This window comes from Cupressus sempervirens, chromosome 3 (assembly GCF_028749045.1).
Source record: "Cupressus sempervirens isolate cs-2001-9-10 chromosome 3, ASM2874904v1, whole genome shotgun sequence".
Taxonomy (NCBI): Eukaryota; Viridiplantae; Streptophyta; class Pinopsida; order Cupressales; family Cupressaceae; genus Cupressus; species Cupressus sempervirens.
In genome coordinates, this window is record NC_143120.1 from 593,815,241 (window position 1) to 593,840,602 (window position 25,362).

Below are 25,362 nucleotides of genomic sequence, written 5' to 3' on the forward strand. Positions count from 1 at the left end.
ACCATGATAAACAGAGTTCTTTGCTAGCTTCAATACTCCTTGATTTTCATAGAAAAGATGAGTTCGTATGATCTAAGGAAATTGTACATCAAGACATCACTATATTGCTTGACAACTAATACTGAAAGTCACTTTGTATTCTGTTTCAATGAAAGTCGCCATGTTCACTAGCTAAATATGTTGGAGTCTACTACGCTAGCTAAATATGTTGGAGTCTACTCAACAAATAAACTCCCAATGCCAAGGAAAATATTTTTTCATTGTTGATTTTCAAGTATCAACCAGTGTTAAGTCCTGGCAGGACTCTGCCAGTCCTGAGCCGAGTCAGGGCTCCAGAGTTTTTTGGCCTGTAGACTCTGACTTGGTTGAGTCCTGCAAAGTCATGCAAGGACTCGCAGAGTCCATCGACTCTCTTGACTTGGCGAGTCCCATGGCCAGGACTCTGTTGCAGCCAGCTGAGCCTTAACATAAAAAATGAATATTTTTTAATTGTTTTAATGTTGTTTTTGGCTTATATGATCATATTACGATAGCAAGTTCCAAAAAAAATTAATGGTGATTCCCAAAAAGGCAACCAACATGGAGTACTAAAAAATGTCTTCCATGTAGAAGGTATATAACATAACAATTTGTCTATAAAACAGATTACAGATAGGATTACACTAAATTTTTTGCCAAAAAGCAATGTCATATCATAGACTGCAATCACTAAGTCTTGGGACCAAGTATTAAGAGATTAAAACAGTGGTATCAATTTTGAAAGCATTGCAACAAAAGAAAATGCTTTCCTTTTAAAGAATTGGACATCTCCAAAACAACAAAAGAACAGTTTTAAGGTTTGTGAAAGATTGGAAAAAAAAAAAGTATGTTAAAGCAGTCATTTGATGAAGTTAAAAGAAGATAATATTTGAGCAATTATATACTTCATATCATTCCAAAAATTCATAATGAACAAAAAAATTAAGTTCTTATGAAATAATTTGCATGATAGAAGAATATAATATGAAATATGTTGTAAACACTTGATAATAGTATGCCACTTCAAGGGAGCAACCTCGTAGTCCACTTCAGGGGAGATAGCACTAGCAGTCTTCAACATGAACATAGTGCTCAATTTGATGATAATAAATAACATATACCTTCTATATAAAATTAGTTTAACTTCTTTCCTTTAGAAATTTGCATTTATACTTATGTGATTGATGTAAACTCATGTATTGGTGAGAAGTAGCTTCTATCTATCTCAATTGTTGTGTCTTTGATCTTAATTGACTAAATGATGCATGAAAACAATTTTAAATTCTTAAGATTCTTTGAATTTCTTGGGTTTTTCAATTTGTCACGTTCTTGCCATGTTTGGATGCCGAGTTCAAGTCTGACCCTAAAACCAGCTTTGTTGAGTCTGAAGCAAGTCCGAGTCTTGTACTATGGTATCAACTAAACTAGCCCAATTAATGTATGTCCACCTTTGTAATTTTTGAAATATTATGTGCTATGATATAGTGTGCCAAATGAAAGCATACGCTTGTCATATAACAACACTCATTTTGTTGCATGCCAATAAACAAGTTCTGTTGGGCTAAGAAACAAGAGAGATAACTAATGGAAAAACAAATATCCAATCATTTGGATGTAAGTTACATCAAAATTCCTGCCAATTCTATATAGAGTCACTCGTCAACTAGCGATGAATCATCGGACTAACAATTGATGTAGTGGAAGGTTTGCAATCATTTGGAAACAATAGTTCAAAAGATCCATAACACACTTGACTTGAGCTATTAAAAAAATGGTCATATCAAAACTCTACACATAGTAACATTGTAGCTGACCTAACTACCAATGTTACATCATTCAAAATTCAAAGCTGAAATTAAGAGGCCATGCTACACATGATGGCAAGCTCAGCAACGTTGGGAACAAGAATCATGTCGTTGCCATCATTTTTTATGTGGAGAATTTTTCTGAAAAAAAAATCCAAATCCAAAATCTTGAACATGCTAACTAATTTTGGTGCTTAAGCCCATAAAAGACTTGAAGCTAACAAACTAGATCATCACTACCAAGTACTTAAAATTTCTTCAAAATGCAATAGTAGACCACCTTGTCCAAATCTCCATTCGAGAATGTACCTTTCACATCCATTTCATACAACTTCCAACCAAACTAAGTTACAAAGGATAGAAGCAATAGAAATGCAATGATCTTTGTCATAGAAGCAGAGTCACGCTTAAACATATTCCCACCTATTGCAATAGCCTTTGTTACAAGATGAGATTTGTACTAATCAAAATATCACCAACTTTATATTTAATCTTATAGAACGATTTGCATCTAACGAGATCTCTGCTTGGCGAAATTCAACTCCCACATACAATTTTTAGTTGAGGCATCATTTCCAACTTACATGGCAACCTTCCTTCATAGTTATCCCTTTTTTTAATATTATTATCGATCAAGCAATTTGAACAAGTGAGAATAGAGGAAAGGGGAACTGAAGGGCACACAGTATACCTATTAATTTCATCTTAGTTAAACATCATTGGCCACAATTTAGTTGAGAGGAATAGTACTTTATGTTTTGATTAGTCGTGGTGATGCAGTTACAATTGATTCTCGAGTAGTTGGAGTTATTTTTTTTGCACCCAGAATAAACAGGAAAGTTTACGCAATAACATAAGGAACTTAATGATCAAGAATAAACAACATACAAGATATTGACAGAATGATAAGCTTTTATTCCATGTAATCTCGTATCAAAGTAACATATTCTCAGTGCCAACTTAAATGTATAAAGCACCCCAATAGTTAGTTGAGCATACCAATTGTAATTGCATTGCCATGACTAATCAAAACATATAGTAATATCCCTATTAACTAAGATGCGGCTAACAAACATTAATAACCATTAATAACTTCTTCAAGCATGAACCTTAAAACGTCAAAGCACAACTAACAAATCTTCTCAATGATAGTGTCTTTAAACACATAAATAGCACATACAAAATGAACACCAAATATATGTGGAAACCCAAGATCGGAAAAACCTACCCAAATTGAAACTTACAAATAATAGATCACTTACAATATGAAGTAGGCACCAGCTTACAAGAGACATCAATCCCCAATTGTGTTTGAAGGTACCAAGCTACAGGAGACACTACTCCCCAACGCCAAGATCTAAGCCCCAACTCAGCAGGTGAGACATCAATCCCACCGGAATACAAAAGATATAAATCTGAACCTCCAAACAATTACACAACTTGCTCCGAAATTGTACACCCTTCAGAACTTCCACATCCACAAAATAATTGGAATGATTCTCACATTGCATAGATTTGAATATGCATCAATCATAATACATACTGAATAAATTACATTGGTACACACCCTACACAGGTATGTGTGTCCAATATAACAGTAGCGCAAGAGACACATCAGTGACAGACCAACAAGAACCAGTCTTTATTTTTTCCAAGAAACCATAACACTATTTATAGACTAGTCACCAACCACTAAGTAGGGTGACAACTAGATAAAAAAAAATCTTTCTTTTACATCAACATCCTAATGAAACCACTTTCTTAGTTAAAATAGAAATGAGTTATTGATGGCCAAAGCAACCATATTGTATTCATCAATTAGATTGTTGATAGAAGACAGTTGATCCCTCAAGTCGTACATCCTAAGTAAATGCTCTAACAATGACCCACACTCATTCAGCTTCATGTAAAACAACAGACCTCTCAAATAAAAGAATACCTTCTATCAAAAGTTTAATATTTACATTTCCAAAGATTGACAACAGAAGAGGCATACTCAAATTTTAGAATCAAATCATATAAAAAAAATTAACAAGCCTTATTTATTATTATCAAATTATGCCAAAATTTGAATGTGTTTCAGTTTTGACTTCTAGAAAATTTCCATTCCTATGCCCAAAAATGGTGTGTATCTTTTGACTCCAAATGTAGAAGTTTAGGCCTCTCAAATTTTGTCCAACAATAAAAGAAGATTACGTTTATTGGACACGACTTGTAGAAAAACTTCACAACCAAAAATTGTAGACAAATGCAAGATTTTTCGCAACAACTAGAACCAAATTTTTACATTTCCAATAAAAGAATCACAAAGGAGCTGTGTAAAAATGTACATCTTTAAAAAACTTAATCATTGATTGAAATCCCTTTTTCTTCAATCGACCGTCAATAGAAAGAAATGAGCCCATAATAGCAAATTACAATTGGAATTCAACTAGGATAAGCTAAAAAGCATATTTGAAAATCAGAAAATTTCCACTAGATCACTGTACATCAATGATCTATGGCACCAATATTCATACTCCATCATTGTTCATTCATGCATGCTTATCAATTTTTTCTGTCAATGTTTATCCATAAGGTTCTATTCATATATATGTAGTGTTCACCTTAGTACTGTTGAGTAACATGGATCGTTTTCTACAAATGTAAATAGCACTACCATTGTTATTGGTATGTTCCAAATGCAGATCGCAATCTCTTATAAACGTAAGAGTAAGAGACATATCTCATGAAGAGACACGTCTCTATGATTAATCATTATTACTTAATATATATTAACAATATAAATCACAATATAACATATGTATTATATATAATATATATCAACATTGCATCTTAAGATTAAATCAATCCGACTGTAGCTATAATCTTAACACTCCCTCTTAGCTAGGGAGGATTTGTTATGGAACACAATATGCTCTCAAGAATATGGAGATATATCATCTCAATGTGATATTCCTGGAATGACATATTAACAGATATCAACATGAATCCATCAACACACACACACACACACACACACACACACACACGTATATATACAATATGTGTGTGTATATATATGGGTGTGTGTGTGTGTGTGTATTAACCATGGTTACCGGGAGACCTGTCTCCCCCCTAAAAGTCGCATCTCAGAGACTTTTCGCGTCTCCAGAGACCTCAAAAAAGGTTGGAGACTTCATGATGAAGTCTCTTGAAGTCTCCCCGTCTCCTAACCCAAAAAGTGAACTCTCCCCGAAGTCTCCTGGTAAAATATAATTGTAAAATATAATATTAAATAATTTTATATATTTTAGCCCTCATTTTAATGTTTTTAATACAAAAATTAAGACTACCAACAATTTAAATGATTAAATCATTTATAATATTTTTGGAGAGTGATGATTTTTTGGAGAGTATGATAGCTAAAGACCTTGAGATGGATGATCACAACCTTGTGGAGTAGATGATAGTACCATCGACATACTAATACTAGATATATTTCTGTTTTTTGTTTATTGTACAAAGTGTTCATTTTTGTTTGCATATCAGCAATTCAGCATCAAACTATACTTTTTTGAATTTAAAATTTGAATATGTAAAGATAATCTCAGCGATTATCAATTTGATATGATGGTGATCATATGCAATATTCGAAAAACATATATGTCTATGAGATACAATATTGTGATCATGTGAGTTTTGAAATCTTTGAATCTATGAGTCTATTTTAATTTTTAATGTGACATTACTATTATTATTTACTTTAGTCTTACAGTATTACTATTTTCAAATTTTGTATTTACTTTTAGTATTAGACTCTTTAAACTATTAAAAAAGAATTTTTTTTTTTTTAAATTGCCGTCTCCAAGTACCCCCCAATGAATCGCCTATATTAGAATGGGCAGTGAAGTGACGCATCTTTTGATTGAACCACTGGTGGACCCACATGTATGTATCTAGAGGGGTGAACGGATGCACCTCCGCCCATTATTCTATAGGCAGTCTGCATGCACAGTGTTTGTGTTCGATCAGTTGCTAGCTTTGGCCCTTTCTAGAATTGTTGGGAAAGAATCTCTGTCTCCTATTTGAAAAAATTGCCGTACCGGTACCAGTACCAGTACTAGAGACCTCGAAGTCTCCCCATCTCCCGGTGACCTTGGTATTAACATTTATTACATATAAAATTTGCTTCAATTCACTATGAGGCTAAATTTCTCAACACTCTCTCTTTAACAAAGAGAGAATTAAAGCAATTATAATACAAGATTTAATCACCACCTTAAGTGCAATGTATGATAGATTTAAGTTATGGTGTCTGGCAAGACCTGGCCCGAAGAACCACAACAAATTAATTTTCATGGTGTCTAGTAAAATCCGGCCCGAAGAACCATGATGAGTTAATAATCAAGGTGTTCGGCAAAATATGGCCCAAAGAACCATGATAAGTTGGTTACCAAGGTGTCCGGCAAAATCCGGCCCGAAGAACCATGATAACACTTGCTCCAACACATTTTGGTGTTAGGAGATAGATCAACTATTGATAAAGTCGTCACCTTACAATAGTTACCTTATGTTCGTTATTATGACTTCTAGCACTCTAGGACAAGAACTTAATGAAGTTTGTCATGATAACAGGTCTACCATTTATAAGGTCGTCACCTTAGAATGGTTACCTTCTATTTATATATGTCAATGAAAGATCATCACCTTTCATTTACATATCATATGTGAAATAGTAACCACCATAAACCAGGTCAGAGGGTGGTACAAAGGCTTTCACCTTAATTCTATCTCGTAGAGTAGAATACATTACAATAAATTCTACTTAGAACTTCTCCTCATAGAGAAGATATCATTTACCAAGGATTGCACCTAAAAATTCTCCCTCTGTACATCGATCCTGGGAAGTCAAGTCCTCTAGATACTTCCTCATGATGCACTCAAGAGTAGGCCCATAAAAATCATGCAGTCACACAAATGTATTTCAAGACCCCCTCTAAGTATCAATCTTCTAAACTCCTATGTTGTCTTTGAAGAAGTGTCATACTCCCTCTTAATGTAGAATAATTTCATAATCTCAATCATCAAAGATGTTTTCTTCAAGAACCTCATTTTATCCATCTTGATCATCAAGGTCTTTGGAGCTACCATCATTAGGTTGAATCTACACAATATCTGGTAGCATGTGTAAAGTACCAACTTTCTTTTCCTGTAAGAACATCCTCAAACATAAAGGAAAGATCAAGGCAAATAACCTTTATCGTATATATAGAAATTACAAATAAGAGAGAGATAAATGTAAAAAAAAAAGACTACTTATCTGCACATGAAGATTCAGAATTGTCTTCTTAGATTATTTGAGAATGGAACATCTCCCCTCTAAAAGTGGGAATGGAACATTGACTATTATTCCCCCCACAATGTGAAGTTCACATTCTTATATTGTCAATCTATTCTGCATCATATTCAAGTATGGAAAACTTCATTCTGTCCTTGTTTGCAAAGAATCATCCTTGGGGTCAATGAAAAGAACAAGAGCATAATAATAAAGTGTCTAATGATCATCATGAGATGCACCATGAACCCCTTAATGAATGCCTTCAATTAAGAAATTGTTGCTCCCACCAAACTGAATTGATCTCAAAAGGAATACATCCCCCAATGTTCCATTATAAGTAATTTGGTCTGTCATCATTTCATTTTTGGTCTCTACAATCCTGAGATGTTATCTCTAATTTGCTAATGTTTCCAATAGGCATGTCTATTCCTACTTCCATCTCTTCTCAAAGGATCACATCTCTTTATAATATAATATTGGCTATTTAAGCAATATATCTTATATTAAGATGAGTTAGCTTTAAGAGACTGCATTGATATCCTAAAGTAATCAATCTTCTCAGTTATAAACAGAAGCATGAGAGTATTCTTCATAGACATCTTCCTTAGTATTCCTTATGCCAATCTTCACTGTGATTTTGTGTTGACCCTCTCCTTAGTAGTGTTCCCTTAATTAATTATTAAACATAATATAGTGATAGTTGTGTAGTGATTTTCTGTTATCTTCATAATTCAAATCCTCATACGCTGCTGTGATGTCCTGAACCTCTCCGGATCCATAAAAACTTGAAAACTCTGCAAGTGATTTCCTGAGTTTGGTTGTTCGGCGTATAGGAGGGCAAGAATTTTGGCCGTACGGCTGATATGAAGGCAGGTCCGTACAGAATAATGGTCGTACGGCAGGAGTAGGCACAAGAAGCAGGTCGTACGGTGAAGATATGTCTATACGAGAGTATATAATATGAACCGTACGATATGTATTGTGGACTAGGATGCCGTACGGAGGTGTGAGGTAGGAGGACCGTATAGTGATTAAGGATATCGTACTGTGTTATTATTGGGCCGTACGGTGACTTCCACTAGCCGTACGGAGTGTGAAATTGGAAGCTTTCAGTCGCATAGGTATCAATGGCCGTATGGATGGAATAGGGAAACACACTAGGCCGTACGGTGGAAGGGATAGAAGGCAATATGCCGTACGGTGAATGGGATAACTGCAAGTGGTGTACGAAAGTGAATGTAATTGAGGGTGACGTGTGGTAGAAACTTAAGCCCGTATAGTGTCAATTATGTGAATAGGATGTCGTATACAGAAAAGATGAGAGGGAAGTTGTACAATGTATTAAAGTACAATGATGCATTCACACAAGAACATTAATAACACTGAACATGAAATAATGCCTGAACGAGTATGGAAGGAAATTCCCCAGATTGATTTAGACACAATTTGCAAACAGTATGAGCACTCCAATTGCCAGATACAGAACAGTGGAACATCAACGGAATAGGGTGAGGGTTGATTCCCATCGAAACCGCACGAACCAAATAGGGAAGGTCTTTCACTTCCGAAATGGCGAACAATGCCGAACTCCAACAGGAATCCGCAGTACAGATAAATGAAATCTCAAAAGCATACCTATCAACTACTACGAGCCGTGCTTAAATACCCATCGGAAAAGCTTTTCGAGGGTGTAAAAAATTAGCCGATGGTGACACACTCTACTATGACAAAAATTAAATTTGGGTCCGAGTTAAATTAAACAATCGGCCCGTTACACAAAAATAATTAAATATATTTATTTCTGTTCAAGAACATTACAGTCCTCCCGTCCCGAAATTTGCTTGTCCTCAAGCAAATGCAGTGTCGGATGCTGAAGGATGTGTTCGCCTTCCCATGTTGCATCGTCCAGCGATAGATGTCGCCAACGTACCAGGTATTCTCTCACCGTTTGGTTACACAAGACTTTTTTGCGTACTTCGAGAATCTCAGCAGGTTCCAAGATGAGTTTCCCCTCCTCATTGAGTGGTGGAAGATCTGTAGTGACGGAGATGTTTTGACCGATAGCCTTCTTCAGACAAGAAACGTGGAAGACATTATGAATGCGACTACCTTCGGGAAGCTCCAGTTCGTACGCTACCTCACCAATGTGACAGATCACACAGTAGCGACCATAAAACCGAGGCTTTAGTTTCTCCCTCCCTATTCCCTTCAGTGAGGACTGTCAATAAGGCTGTAGTCAGAGATAGACCAAATCCCCCACTTCAAAACTCCTCTCTAATCGATGTCTGTCGGCATATACCTTTTGTCGGTTTTGTGCCTGCTGCAAGTTTTCTTTCAAACTCTTCAGAATGTCCTGTCCTTCCTGAAACCAATCCTTCGCCTTTGGAGCGCAACTGTCACTCAACACTATATCAAGGAAGGAGAGTGGTTCTTGCCCGTATAGAGCCTTGAACGGCATCATTCCAATCGACATGTGATAAGTGGTATTGTAGCAGTATTCTCCGAGGTGGATCCATTTCACCCATGCGCGTTGTTGTGCCGAGACATAGTTCCGTAGATAACCTTCAAGCCATTTGTTCACAATTTCAGTTTGGCCATCTGTCTGTGGGTGGTAACTTGTGCTCGGTGATAGTTTAGTTCCTGCCATCCGAAACAGTTCTGTCCAGAAGATACTGATGAAGCGTCTATCGCGGTCGCTAACGATGTTTCAGGGTAACCCGTGTAGGCGGAAGACTTCTTTGAAAAACAGATCGGCGATCTGTGTAGCTTGAAGGTCCGAAGGGATGGCGAAGTGAGCGTACTTTGTCAATCGGTCAACTACCACGAATATGCAATCCCTTCCATTCACCTTGGGAAGACTTGTTATGAAATCCATGGATATACTTTCCCACTTATGTTTGGGAATCGGCAGAGGTTGTAGCAGTCCAGCAGGAAGAGTGTGTTCGGATTTGTCCTGTTGGCAAACAGTACATGCTCTGACATGCTGCAATACATCCCCTTTCAATCCCTTCCATGAGAACCTCATACTTCTGTAAGTTTTTAGGAAGCTAGGATGACCAGCCAGAGGGGAGTCGTGCACGTGCTTCAGGATCTTTTTCTTCAACTTTGATTCAAGCACTAGGTAGATCTGATCCTTATAATAAATGATATCATTCACCACCTTATAACGATCATTGTGGATGTGACCATCCATTATCTCACAAGCAAAAGTATTCTTGGAATATTCCACCAGCAATTGTGCCTTCCAGTCGGCTGAGATCTGCTCTAGTGAGCAGATGGTGGGTCTTCGAGACAAGGCATCTGCAACAACATTGTTTTTCCCCTTTACAAATTCAATATCAAAATCAAAAGATTGAACGTTGCTTACCCATTTTTGTTGTTGTTCGTTCAGATCCCGCTGCTCCACGAAATATTTCAGACTGTTGTGATCCGTACGGACAACAAACTTGGCACCAACCAAGTACTGCCGAAACTTGGTCAGTGCGTGAACAATGGCCAACATTTCCTTATCATAGATGGAATATAGGCGCTCAGCTGGTGTAAGATCCTGCTCTCATAGGTGATGGGGTGTCTGTCCTGCATCAAAACTGCTCCAATGCCTTCCCCTGACGCGTTGCATTCCAAAATGAATGGTCGGGTGAAGTCGGGCAATGCCAATACCAGACAAGTGCTCATGGCCTCTTTTAACCTATCAAATGTGAGTTGCGCTTCTTCATTCTACTGGAAAGCCCCTTTCTTCGTCAATTCTGTTAAAGATGCGCTGAGCTGAGAAAAACCCTTGACAAATCTCCTGTAGTAGTTGCACAATCCGAAGAACCCTCGCAGATTCGTGAGTGATTTCAGGGGAGGCCAATTGAGGATGGCCTGGACTTTCTCCTGATGCACTTGAACCCCATATTGACTGACAACATGCCCCAAGTACAATATGTCCGTCATTCCGAACTCACATTTGGATTGTTTGGCAAACAAGGACTGTTCTTCCATGATACTTAGAACCTCGTTCAAATGTTTCGGGTGCTCCTCCCACGTCCTGCTATAAATGAGAAGATCATCAAAGAACACCAAAAAATACTTACGCAACTGCTTGTTAAAGATGCGGTTCATGCATGACTGGAATGTAGCAGGTGCATTGGTCAGCCCAAACGGCATGACCAAGAACTCATAGTGTCGGTAATGGCAACGGAAGGCCGTTTTCTCCACATCCTCTTCCCTCATTCGGATCTGATGGTATCCAGAACGGAGATCTATTTTTGAGAAATAGACCGCACCATATAATTCATCCAGCAACTCATCTATCCTCGGAATGGGGTACCTGTTCTTTATTGTCCTCTTGTTCAGTGCGCGATAGTCCACACACATACGCAATGTTCTATCCTTCTTCTTGACCAATACTACTGATGATGCGAATGGGCTAGAACTGGGACAGATCCATCCCTTATCAAGTAACTCCTGCATCATTCGTTCAATTTCATCTTTGAACTTCTTCGGGTGGCGGTACGGTGTGGTTATAACAAGTTTCGCTCCTGGTTCCAACTCTATTGTATGTTCAAATCCTCGATGCAGCGGTATGCCAAGAGGAATATCTATGAAAACCCTTTCATGCTTACTTAAAACATCCTGAAGCTCTTTATCCTGTGGAGGTGTTCGGTGCTCCTTAATAGGTTCCGCTGAGATGAAACATTGTGCAACCCACGCAACATCATCATGCCGTAGGATTGCCTCTATCTGATGCGCAGACGCTTCCTTTGGTCCTTCATTTGCCATCCCTCGGAGGACCACCTTCTTCCCATCAGCCACGAAAGTGAAGTCCATTCGCTTGAAACTCTGAGTGTATTCATCAAGCGTCTCCATCCACTGTATGCCGAGGATGACCTCCATGTCGGCTAGATCCACTATAAAAAAGTCCTCTGTCACCGTGTGATCTACCATCGTGGTACTCAATTGAGGAACTAGGTGCGTGCAGGGTAGGAAAGTCCCTTCGGCAAGAAGATTTCTTCGTTGTACTAAAGATGAATTTATGAAATTCAATGTAGCTCCACTATCCAACATCACTGTGATCCTTTGTCCCTGAAGGCTACCTCGCACACGGAAAACTGTGCACCTCGGACTGTCAACCAAGGCAATGGATCCTCCAAGTTTTATTAAAGCGGCAATCCTCTCCATATGGTTCAAGTTGGCCATGTCAATGTCACCACTAGGTTGAATGTCTTCCACTGGCATTTCCTCTCGATCCTGCTCATCTTCTTCATCGGACATCACTTCGATGTAATGAATTTTCCCTTTCCCGAGACATCGGAAGCTAGGTTCCCAAGGCCCCTTGCAATTAAAACATAACTTCTTTCTTCGGAGTTCTTGTCAGGATGCTTCATCCAGTGATGGCTTCTTGGGTGGAGGTTTGTCCCTCAGGAATGTCAGCAGTTTCAGATGTGAATGAATCCGAGAGGATGAGGATGATGCTGACGACGACGCCATGCTTCGTGCCTTACTGATTGCTTCCGTCAAGGTTGATGGGTTGAATCCTTTTACCCAACCTTTCAGTGGTTCTGCCAATCCATCCATAAAGAGAACGACCCGCCTTCGTTCAGAAATGTCTGTCACCAACATAGAAAGTCTCTGAAACTCTGCGATGAACTGATCTACTGATCCTGTTTGCCTCAGCTATGCCAGATCTTTGAAATTGAGCTCGAGGTCTTTTCCATCAAATCGTTCAATTAGTCTTTCCGTGAACTCAGCATAAGTCTTTATTTGATCATGCCCAAGAGTGATAGTGTCGTGGTGCCACCATTCGTGCGCAATGCCCTCCAAGTGTAACGCGGCAAATTTAATCGCTTCTTCTTCGGGCATAGGATTTAGCTGGAAGTAGGTGTCGGCTTTCATTACCCATGCCTGCGCTGAAATGGAGCCTGAACCGTCAAATGGAGACAAGTTCACCTTACTCAATTTTATCCTCAGGTCAACGTTAAAATATCCTCCTCTATTTCCACCTCCTGCGTATCTCATTCTTAGATCTGCGTAATCTTTGTAGGAGATGTCTTCTTTAAGATTTGCATTCTGCCAATCCTCCTGTATTTCCTCGAAGGTTGGAAGTCTCTCTCCGTGATGTGTCTCAACTCGTGGTGGGAAAGTCAGCATGGATGGTTGAGAGTGTGCAGTGTGAGGGTGTGATCTGCCTGCCACTGAATCTGCGCTATGTCCATTCGGTTCTCCAGAAATTTTGTTTTCCGCCAACTTTTTGAGAGTTTCTTCAATAAGCTGTTGAGTATCAGTGATTTGTGCCTGGTTCCGTGCAAGATCCCTCAGAAGTGCAATGAGTTCGGCACCTGTCGGTTCCCGTTCCCGTTTTTGTTCTTCAACCATTCGATCAATAGAATGTGTCCTTCTCTTCCAGCTATAAACTCGCATTCACCGATCACAGGCTGGCAGGATCGAGTGCTCTGATACCACTGTGATGTCCCGAACCTCTCTAGATCCAGAAAAACTTGAAAACTTTGCAAGTGATTGCCTGAGTGTGGTTGTTCGGCGTATAGGAGGGCAAGAATTTTGGCCGTATGGCTGATATGAAGGCAGGTCCGTACTGAATAATGGTCGTACGGAAGGAGCAAGCACAAGAAGCAGGTCGTACGGTGAACATATGTCTATACGAGTATATAGTATGAGTCGTACGTTATGTATTGTGGACTAGGATGCCGTACGGAGGTGTGAGGTAGGACCGTACGGTGATTAAGGATATCGTACTATGTTATTATTGGGTCATACAGTGACTTCCACTAGCCATACGGAGTGTGAAATTGGAAGCTTTCAGTCGCATAGGTATCAATGGCCGTATGGATGGAATGGGGAAACACACTAGGCCATACGGTGGAAGGGATAGAAGGCAATATGCCGTACGGTGAATGGGATAACTGCTGGTGGTGTACGAAAGTGAATGGAATTGAGGGTGACGTGTGGTAGAAACTTAAGCCCGTATAGTGTCAATTATGTGAATAGGATGCCGTATACAAAAAAGATGAGAGGGAAGCCGTACAATGTATTAAAGTACAATGATGCATTCACACAAGAACATTAATAACACTAAACATGAAATAATGCTTGAACGAGTATGGAAGAAAATTCCCCAGATTGATTTAGACACAAAATTTGCAAATAGTATGAGCACTCCAATTGCCGGATACGGAACAGTGGAACATCAACGGCATAGGGTGAGGGTTGATTCCCACCGAAACCGCACAAACCAAATAGTGAAGGTCTTTCACTTCCGAAATGGCGAACAATGCCGAACTCCAACAGGAATCTGCAGTACAGATAAATGAAATCCCAAAAGCATACCTATCAACTACTACGAGCCGTGCTTAAATACCCATCGGAAAAGCTTTCCGAGGGTGTACCAAATTAGCCGACGACGACACACTCTACTATGAATAAAATTTAATTTGGGTCCAAGTTAAATTAAACAATCGGCCCGTTACACAAAAATAATTAAATATATTTATTTCTGTTCAGGAACATTACAGCTGCATAAGATTTCTCCCGCTAATATATTATGCGATGTCTAATTGTATTTGTTTTATATTATAATGTGAACTTCACTATTGTTCATTCCTTATATTCTGTCTGAGACACTTCTGATTTTCTTTTTATTCTTATGCCAGTTGTTCAAATTCGCAGATCTCGTGGATAAAAAAGAAATTGAGGTATTCTTCTATTTCTTGTATTTGATCTACCCAATATTTGCAATTGAATTGATGGTAGAGATATTAATTATGATGATTAAGTGAATAATCTTCTACTAGATGCCTCTATAATTGATATCATTACAATTCGATAACTCTGGCTGGTTATATCTGCTTACTCATGATGTTAATTATTTGATGCTCAATGTTTTTATTTATTTATTTATGATTAAACTCCTCATGCTCCCTTATATCAGTGAAAGGGCCATAACATTTGCCAAGTGAAACCATTTTATTTATTTGAAGAGAGTTGCAGTGACGTTTTAAGTAAGATTAACATGTAGTCTTTCATGTTGGCTGTTAAGTGCCACTTTAGTCCCTATTCAAAACCCAATCCTGATATGTATTTATTTCTGTATTCACTGCTGGAGATTGGTTGTTTTGCTTGCCGACTGGAACTGTGGGTCCTCTTTTCCTCATTTATTGTTTTCTTCACCAACCCAGCGTACTCTCTTCCAACGCTATATCCCATTATATCCCATCCATACGTTATTATTATATAATAATCATTTCATCAGACTAAGGCACGTGGTGTATTTCTTTCATATAATGAGCTTCAGATTTATCTGTGGCTGAGAAGGAAGAATACTTAGATGAATCTGAAACTGATGAGGAATAAACTTCAGAGGAACATAAGGCTGATGAGATTTCGGAGGCTTTAAAATTGGACACAATTGAGCTATCTGTCCATATGCCTGTTATAGGTCGCTGGCCTCAATTGCATTTTTCTTGGATCTTGGGATTGAACTGTACATCATTACTCTTCTTCTTCGTTGGCCAATTTCTTGCAAAATGGCACATCTCCCCACAACCATGACAATTTCTATTTCAGATTTGGCTTTGTTTTCCTTTAGTGTGTCTGCCAATCATACAAGGGGTGATATTTATTTCAATTACAAACTCTAACATTTCTTCGATTTTGAAGAGCATAGAGCATCAGTTTTCAAACTACTATATTCTGATGCAATTGATGATTAGGATGATTAATCGTTGTCTTCTCTTGTCTTATACCGTGGATATATAGTTTTCTTCTTTCCTTACCGTTGTTACATACTTTCCTATGAATTGTATTTTCACTTTTCCTCCTCTTACTTGTCGACTATCTACTCTGAGTGTGCTTGGAATGTTAACCACTTGTTCTGCCGGTCCATGTGTCCCCTTTTCGATTCTTTATCCTCATCTATAGATATTTACAGTTTGGAAATTCGTTGCCAGAAGTCTAAAATTCCTCCATCGATCTATATTCTCTCCTACCATTTCAGTTTCCGTGCTTCTATTAGAAAAGACTTGGCACGTGGACCAATTTGATGTTCATATGTTGCCTGACCTTCTCTACATGCTTTGTGTATTCATTGTTGCCTATATTTGACGTGTTCCACTGACTAGTAGTTTTTCTCCCATCTTTATATAGTGAATGTTCTATATAATCATCTTCTCGTCTGTGTATATGATATAGAAGTGATTTTGTAAGGAAAGAATGAATCACCATATTCATATATTATTGTGTGAATGGAAGTTCCGCATTTGATATCGTTATTTGTACATGAATATATATTTCATCTCTGGTGATGATATAAACTTTAGTATTAAAAAAAAACTTTTGATTTCTCTGTTACATTTCCAGCCCAGCTCTGATACCACATTAACAAGGACCATTTTCTGCAAATGTAAATAGCACTGCCATTGTTATTGGTGTGTTCCAAATTCAGATCCCAATCTCTTATAAATGTAAGAGTAGGAGACATGTCTCTATGATTAATCATTACTAGTTAATGTATATTAACAATATAAATCACAATATAACGTATGTATTATATATAATACATATGTATAATATAATATATATATATATATATATATATACACATGTAGTATAATTATAATATTATATATATATGATATATATATCAGCATTGCATCTTAAGATTAAATCAATCCAACTGTAGCTATAATCTTAACAAGTACCACAATGTTTCTTCTTGGACAGCAAGTTTCCCAGACTCTGAAGCAGATTTGTTCTCCTTTTAAGACTAGCTTCTTCTTTGAACACCAATTTGACTGTAACTGGACAGAGTGCTACTGTAGAACAAAAATTTCTTGGGGAAAATTCAGCAAATCAAAACATAAATCATGAATCCAGGAAAAAAAATAGAAAAAGAAAAGTGAAAAAACTGTATTTTTTATATTTGGAGGCTATTTAATTGCACACAAATATAGAGAGTGAAATGAAACAATGGTTTATACCATAAATTTTGGAATATAGTTTTTCAATTAATTTTCAAATTGTTGATTGCATTGTACATAACTGCCTTGGTGCCAGGATGGTACATTCTTGAAGAGCTTTGATAGTTTTTTGATTGCAATGTCTATGAAAAAGTACTTACAATTCCTCGGGCTTCCATTTTCAATTAGTTGCATTTTTTTGACCATCACTTCATAGCAATTTGAATTGCTTCTACAGTCTTCTCCAAGGGACACAAGATGTGATATCGCCTTCCTAATTTGCCCTTGAATCTGCTCTACAATCACAATTGTAACAAATTGGTTAGGGTTACATCTTACCATCTAAAACATCTCTTCAAATAGTGTGGTCCTGGATTTGAATCCTGCAATCAAAACATAAGAAATATATATATATATATTATTAAGGTTATTCCATAACACATGACATTCATATAATAATAATATCTATAGCATCCTTTAAAAACATCAGAGAACAAGCATGATAGGTCAGCCCAGAGCCATCTCACACTAAGCCCAAGAAAGAAAGTATGGTCCTTCATGACCCTAGTGGCAAGCAACATGGACATCCATCTAGGATCCCTACATAGTGGGATGCTTGTACTTGCATCCCCTATCCATGTTCCATCTCTAAAAAATTAATGGCCATCATTGTAGAAAAAGGAAGAGGTCAAAATGAAGGTTCCTTGATGGTCCTAAGCCCAAGAGTGGATCTCTGGCCCTCTTGGCCTTGGTGGTAATCAACATGGACACCCACCTGAGGCCCCTACGTAGATGGCAATCCTCATGACTCCTTTTTCCCTAAAACTTCCTCCCTTCTATGATGATGGAAGTTTACAAACAGATTATGTAATATTGTCATAAAATAAATTATTAATCAAACTTTTGTCAATGGGCCGATTGATTTAGTATATCTCAAACCCATTTTTGTTTTAGTTTCCATAGATAAGTGTAGTTGTGGACTATTTTTCTACACCCTCAAAAAGGTTTCCCTAACAGATATTTAAGTATGGCTTGTAGGTAGTTGTTGGTATGCAATTTGGATTATTTCTTTGTATTGTGAATTCCAGTTGGGATTCTCTATTGTTCACCATTTCGGAAGTGAAAAATCTTCCCTACTTGGCTATTTCAGTTTCGGTAGGATTCAACCCTCACCCTATTCCGTCACCTGTAATACTTCGCTCGGGTCTAGCAAATCGGAGCACCATCTTGTGGCAAATATTAATTGAGGGTTATATGTGTTCAATCTCTATTCTTGTTTGGTTTTGTCTAATGAATTCAGGTCTACAAGTTTATGATTGCATGATTGAGCATTTCCCTTCCAACTGTACACCAAGCATTCCCCACAACACGAAGCGCATCATTCCTTACTACAACGTTACACTCACTGAACGAACTCTGCAATTATTGTGGCTTCATCATACTTACCATACGGCTTAGACAGCTGCATAACCGTACAGCTGTCCTCATCCCACCGTACGGCCACTACTCCATTAGTCGTACAACCATTGTATCATCAACCTGTATGGCCTCCTTTCACAACTGTCCAGCCTCCTTCACTGTATGGCCAAGACTGGGTCAACATACGCCACTACCCCCGCTACCGTATGACCTTCTGTGGCCTACCATACGGACTCTTCATCCAACACCACACCGTACAGTCTATACTGTACGACCATCTTTCCTGAACAATTTGTCTCCTTAATACCATACGACATTTTTTACCTATCCATGCTGCCTTCTCTAGTGGACCGTACACTATTATTCCCTCATTTGATTTTTGACAGAGAAGAATGGGAACATCACAAATTATTGATACATGTATTATATCAAATCATAAATATATATTAAAGACGATTGATTGACACTTGATTCTTCACCACTACTTCCTCCGTTCTATTTATCTCTTATTCAATGGATTAATGCTATTTCTAAGTGTGAAATTGTGCTTTTGATGATTGATGATGTCCAATGAACTGATCTGCTCTTATGGATCAATGCTTGTGATCTTTGATTTGATTCTTGAATGAATATATTTGCTTATGCAAGGAGTTGACGTGAGTTTTGTGACCACTCCAACATGCAAAATAAAATACTAAGTATCCTATCCACTCTTGAACAAGGAAACTTCAAATGCCAAAAAATGTAACAAATGTGTGATCATATGATGCAATCCCAAGGTTTGCAACATGTACATGCAATTTTATGTTGGATATGATTCAATTTAATGAGGTGAAGTAATCACCCAGTTACATACACTATACTTCCCGAATTTTACCAATTCTTCTCATCAAAGTGTTTGGAACTTGTACTAACTTGACTTCAAAAAAATGACAAAAAGGGATAAAGCGTTAGGAAATCTACTCTATTCCTAGGGATAGTGATGTCAATGGATGATGCTTTGATAAGCGAGTTCTTTACCAAACTTTGCTTCGCCAAATGAAACATCTACACAAAGATGATGCAATTTCCAAAGGGAACTCAAAAGAATTTTCATATTGTAATCATTCATCCTAATACCCAATACTAGCACAATCCAAATGAATATCTAAATTGAGCTTAGTATATAATCAAGTTCATACTACCCTTACACTACGACTTGCAATCAACAAGTAACAAAAAGTATAAACATGGAATTCATCATTCATCTTTACATTTCTCAATTTCAATCAATACACTTTAACTAAGAGAAGTAGAAACCATGCAAATGTAGAATCAACACACAAAAATGTACCATATCTTCAATGACAATTGTACATTAACTTCATCATAGTCTTGACAACAATTTATTGTTTCCTACTCTACTCTAGCTCCTCCATTACAAATGAAGAGGCCTTGCCTTCTATACATGTCCCAAATACAACAAAGGGCCTAGATTGTTTTGAAATCAATGGCCAGATAATTTGAAGTAAACCCTAATTACGGTTATACAACCACTCACAATCATTTAATGTCATCCAATGAGGAAATTATATTGCTTTGAAATACATATACTTTTTAGGATGAGCCAAAGAGGCAATTCATCGTAATAATACATTAAATGCATTCTACATGTCAAGAAAACATGTTGTTTACAGCAATATGGAGAACATGATCTATTGCCAAAAACACCATTAAATCTTCCCAGGAAAACTCTAATAGTTTGTAAAGAAAAGCTTTGAGTTGATCCAACCAATTTAGAGAAGTTGAATGCATTGATCAAGTACAAAGGTTAGGACATATCTTCCATATAAATCTCAAGAAGCTATGGTTGTGTCAAGGAACCAATGAACTGGATTAGAGATAAAGCATTATGGTAAAATAATCAATGTGTTATTAAACAGATAAATTACCTATACATACAAGTATACACGGGAACATTTCCACAATGAACAAAGAGAGATAAATAGAAACATTCTGAAGAGAGAAAGAGAAAGTTTACTTATTGAACAGAGAGAGAATATGGGAACATAGAAGAAGAGTGAAGATTAGAAATAGAAGTAAATCTACAGAAAAGAGAGAAACTGAAATAGAGAGATTTAATACCCTCCTTTTTTGGTCAATCTAACTTCAAAACAAACATTTGCAGGGGAATCCACTCTGTATGTTGTGCAATAATGGTTTGTGGTAGCATTGACTGTGGTAGGACAAGTGCCAATACCTAGAACAAGCGCCTCAAGGTGACAATACTCGAAGATTGTCGTCTCTACTTCAATGTAATGGACACCCTAGAATTGAAAATGCACGAAAACTGAGCCAACTGCTGAAAGGAATTTAGTCAAATAATTTGCATCCAACTCTTAATTTCTCTGTTAAATGTTTAAACCCCTTTATGGATCCGGAAATAAAATGTTTGTTTTTACGTCTTTGCATAGATTTTGAAACCACATAACATGAAGAAGAAGGAATTTATACTAAATGCAAACTGAAGATTGAACTACTACTGAAATAATATTTATTTTCAAACTAATAAAACCAAATACATAGCAGACGTTTCAACTCACTAATTATTGCAGCATTATAACATAATAATCTAGTAATGACTTCCCATCTTGCTGCTGCAATAATATGAACAGTGTCATGCTACAGTGCTACTATAGTAAAATCTGCCTTCAATTAGTCCAAGATCCTCATAAAATCATCCCTTCATAATGGCATAAGCATCAGACAAGAAGTGAGAATGATATGAGCAAACACCCAATTCGACTGTAGCTGGAAATGCGCCCAATCTGCCTGCTAATGAAGCTGATAGCAATGAATTCCAAAGACCAAACCCCAAGGGAATGACATCTAGAATGTCACAAAAGAATAGACATCCTCTAGTGCCAAGAACGGATTTGCAACTCACACATCAATTTTCTTCTTATATTCAACCTCCCGAATGAAGCCACTAACACTCCCTTTTATTCTTTCTCCAAGGGTCCATTCCACTCACATGAGCAAGATGGGATAAAAGATGTGCGATATAAAACATATTAAAATAATCACTTATGTCTCCTTTAGGCGCCACTTTTGATTTGCACACGTCCCCTTAAAATTTAATATTAAAGTAACACTTTAATATTTTACAACTAAATTAATTGTTACTTTAATAATACTTCAGGCATAAAAATATATTAGCTATCAGACTCCAAACACATGAAATAGAAACTAAGTCTAAGTACATTTTTTTGGGTGACACAGGATTGCCCTTATACCTCTGGATCCTCCTGCATCAGACACCCAGGGTAGATTGAAAAGTGACTCTATCACTTTATGAATGGTAGAGGAAATCCCAAATGGGAAACCTCAGTAGCTGAAATCCAGGATGAGTCCTCTATTGGCCGTCCTTTCCACTTGACCAAATACTCTTCATACTACCTATTTCTGGTGCTCCTACCCACACGATGATCTAGAATGTCTTCTATCTCCTCCTTCTTAGAAGCAGGAATTGGACATGGCTCTAACATCAGTTCCTCGTCTGCACCATCATCATGATACTCTGTTAAGTCTACAATGTTGAAAATAGGAGAAATATGAATACCATCTGGCAACTCCAACTCATATGCATTTCCTGAGTCATGTTTCTTCAGAATTTTGCAGGGGCCAAATTTTTTCATTTTCAGCTTATTGTAAGTACCGGCTGGAAATCTTTCTTTTCGTAAGTGTACCATGACTAGATCCCCTACTTGGAATTCCTTTTGTCTTCTCCTTTGATCAGCCCTAGCTTTATACTCTTGATTCCTCTTGGTAATGTGTGCTTGAACCTCCTCATGTAGACACTTGATATGTTTAGCAAATTCTTCAGCTTCAGCACTTGTCCTTTCCCCTTGCTCTATCTTCCTCAATTCTGGCGCAGTCCTTGGGCTACTTCCATATACAATGTGGAATGGTGATCTACCAGTACTCCTATTTATAGAGTTATTGCAAGCAAACTCGGTTTGTGGTAGAATCAAATCCCACCCCTTGGGCTTATCCCCAACTAAACATCTCAGCAAATTGCCCAGACTTCTGTTTACCACTTCTGTTTGGCCATCAGTCTGTGGGTGATGTGTGGAACTGAATTTCAAGTCTGTTCTCAACTTTTTCCACAATGTTCTCCAGAAATACCCCACAAATTTAGTGTCTCTGTTAGAAACTATACTTCTTGGAAGACCATGTAGTCTTACCACTTCTCTGAAAAACAAGTCTGCAATATGGACAACATCATGAGTTTTGTGGCATGGAATGAAATGTGCCATTTTGGAGAACCTATCAACCACCACAAATACTAAGTCATTACCCCTTGGTGTCCTTGGCAATCCAAGAACAAAATCCATACTTATGTCCTCCCATGGCTTTGATGGAATGGGCAATGGCTGATATAGCCCAGTATTGTGGCTAAATCCCTTGGCAACTTGACAAACCTGGCAACTCTGTACAAACTTCTTCACATCTTGTGAAATCTGAGGCCAAAAATAATGTTCTCTAAGAATGGCAATGGTCTTATCTCGACCAAAATGTCCTACCATCCCTCCACTGTGTTTCTCTTTAATCAGATTTTCCCTCATGGAACTCCTTGGAATGCACAATTGGCTGCCCTTTAATAACATACCATCCTGAATCAGATAGTCTGACCACCTAGTTCTATCTACAGCAACAGGCTCTTTACAAGCCTTCCACGCTTCAGCAAAATCAGGATCTTTAGGGTACAGATTCTTGAGTTTATCAAACCCAACTACTCCAACCTGCATTACTGTAAGCAACAACTGTCTCCTTCTTAGTGCATCTGCAACCCTGTTAGATTTTCCACTTCTATGTTTCAACACAAATGTATAGCTCTGCAAGAACTCTACCCACTTCATATGCCTCTGATTCAATTTACCTTGGCTATTTAGGTATTGTAATGCCTAGTGATCAGTATACAAAACAAATTCCTTTGGCAATAAATAATGCCTCCATTTCTTTAAGGCCTAAACTATTGCATAGAACTCTTGATCATAAACAGAATACTTCTTCTTTGCATCATTCAATTTTTCAATAAAATATGCAATAGGCTTACCTTCTTGGCTCAATACAGCCCCAATAGCGCTGCCACTAGCATCACAATCCACCTGGAACACCTTTCTAAAATCTGGAAGTGCCAACACAGGTTGTTTTTGTCACCTTCTTTTTTAGCAATTCAAAACTTCTCACAGCTACTGTAGTCCATTTGAACTCTTTTCTATCCCCTCTTATTGTGTCAGTTAGGGGTGCACATATGCCACTAAAATTCTTAATAAACTTCCTGTAAAAACTAACCAGACCATGAAATGATCTTACCTCAGTAGCAGACCTTGGAGTAGGCCATTCCAAGATGGCTTTTGCCTTCTCTGGATCCATTTTGAGACCTTCAGGTGATATAACAAACCCCAAATAGACTAACTCCCTTTTTGCAAAGATACACTTCTTCAAATTAATTAACAGTTTCTCTTCCCTTAACCTTTCCAGGACACTACGAATATGCAATAAATGTTCTTTTAAAGTCTTGCTGAAAATTAAAATATCATCCAAATAGACAATAACAAATTTTCCCAAGAACTTCTTAAGTACCTCATTCATAAGCCACATGAAGGTGCTTGGGGCGTTTGTCAATCCAAAGGGCATGACTAACCACTCATAAAGAACCTTCTTGGTCTTGAAGGCCGTTTTCCACTCATCTCCTTCTCGAATCCGTATTTGTTGATAACCACTCTTGAGATCTATCTTTTTGAAGTACTGAGCTCCACTCAAGTAGTCCATAAGATCATCCATTCTTGGCAAAGGAAACCGATATTTGATGGTTATACTATTTATAGCTCGAGAGTCTGTACATATCCTCCACTCTCCATACTTCTTTGGTGCCAATACTGCAGGTACTGCACATGGACTCAGGCTCTCCCGAATCAAGCCCTTCCTCAATAGCTCCTGAGCCTATCTATTTAGCTCCTCTGTTTCAGTAGGAGTCATCCTGTGAGCAGCCTTGTTAGGCAAACTAGCTCCTGGAATTAGATCTATCTGATGACTGATTTGCCTTACTGGTGGCAATCCTTCTGGAACATTATCAGAGATAATATCTCCAAACTCACCTAGTAAATCTCAGACTTCAAGTGGTATTTCACTACTACCTTCTTTTTCTTTCCTAAGAATCAAAACATAGCACATACGCTGATGTTTCATTCCATCTAAAAACTTTCTTCCATTAACAAGACAAATCCTAGCACTGCTACATACCTTTTCACCTTCCTTTTTCATGGGCTTTAGTTTGTGGCGAACTCCATCCTTTGTTAGAGAGTATGTGTTTGCATGACCATCATGTACTGCATGTCTATCAAACTGCCATGGTCTACCCAACAATAGATGGCAAACATCCATTGGAATAACATCACAGAGAACTTCATCATGGTAACTCCCAATTTTGAATTTCACGAGACATTGTTCACTTACCAGGACCTTATGATCATCTTTCACCCAAGCAATCTGATAGGGCTGGGGATGTTTCTCCCTCTTGAGCTTCAGCTTAGAGACCATCTCCTCTGACACCAAGTTGTCAGTGCTACCACCATCAATGATCATATCACAACATTTTTCCTCGCATTTGCACCTGGTACGAAACAAACTCCTCCTTTGTCCTGGTTCAATCTCACCACTTAATAAGACCCTTTCATTTACCAAGGTCTCTCCTCTTTCTGCATCTTCTGAATGTGATGACTGTGCATCCTCATCCACATGAGCAACCCTAGCTTGACCCTCAGCTCTTCTATCTGTCCTTCCTTGTCGTTGAGGGCATTCA

The 25,362-nt window shown here is 37.9% G+C and overlaps 1 protein-coding gene across 1 annotated transcript in view; it reads right to left on the bottom strand.

The window, feature by feature from the left end:
- The window catches only part of LOC149568067 (inner membrane protein PPF-1, chloroplastic-like), a 214,463-nt gene that overhangs the window by 6,355 nt on the left and 182,746 nt on the right, over positions 1-25,362 (bottom strand). The window lies entirely within an intron of this gene.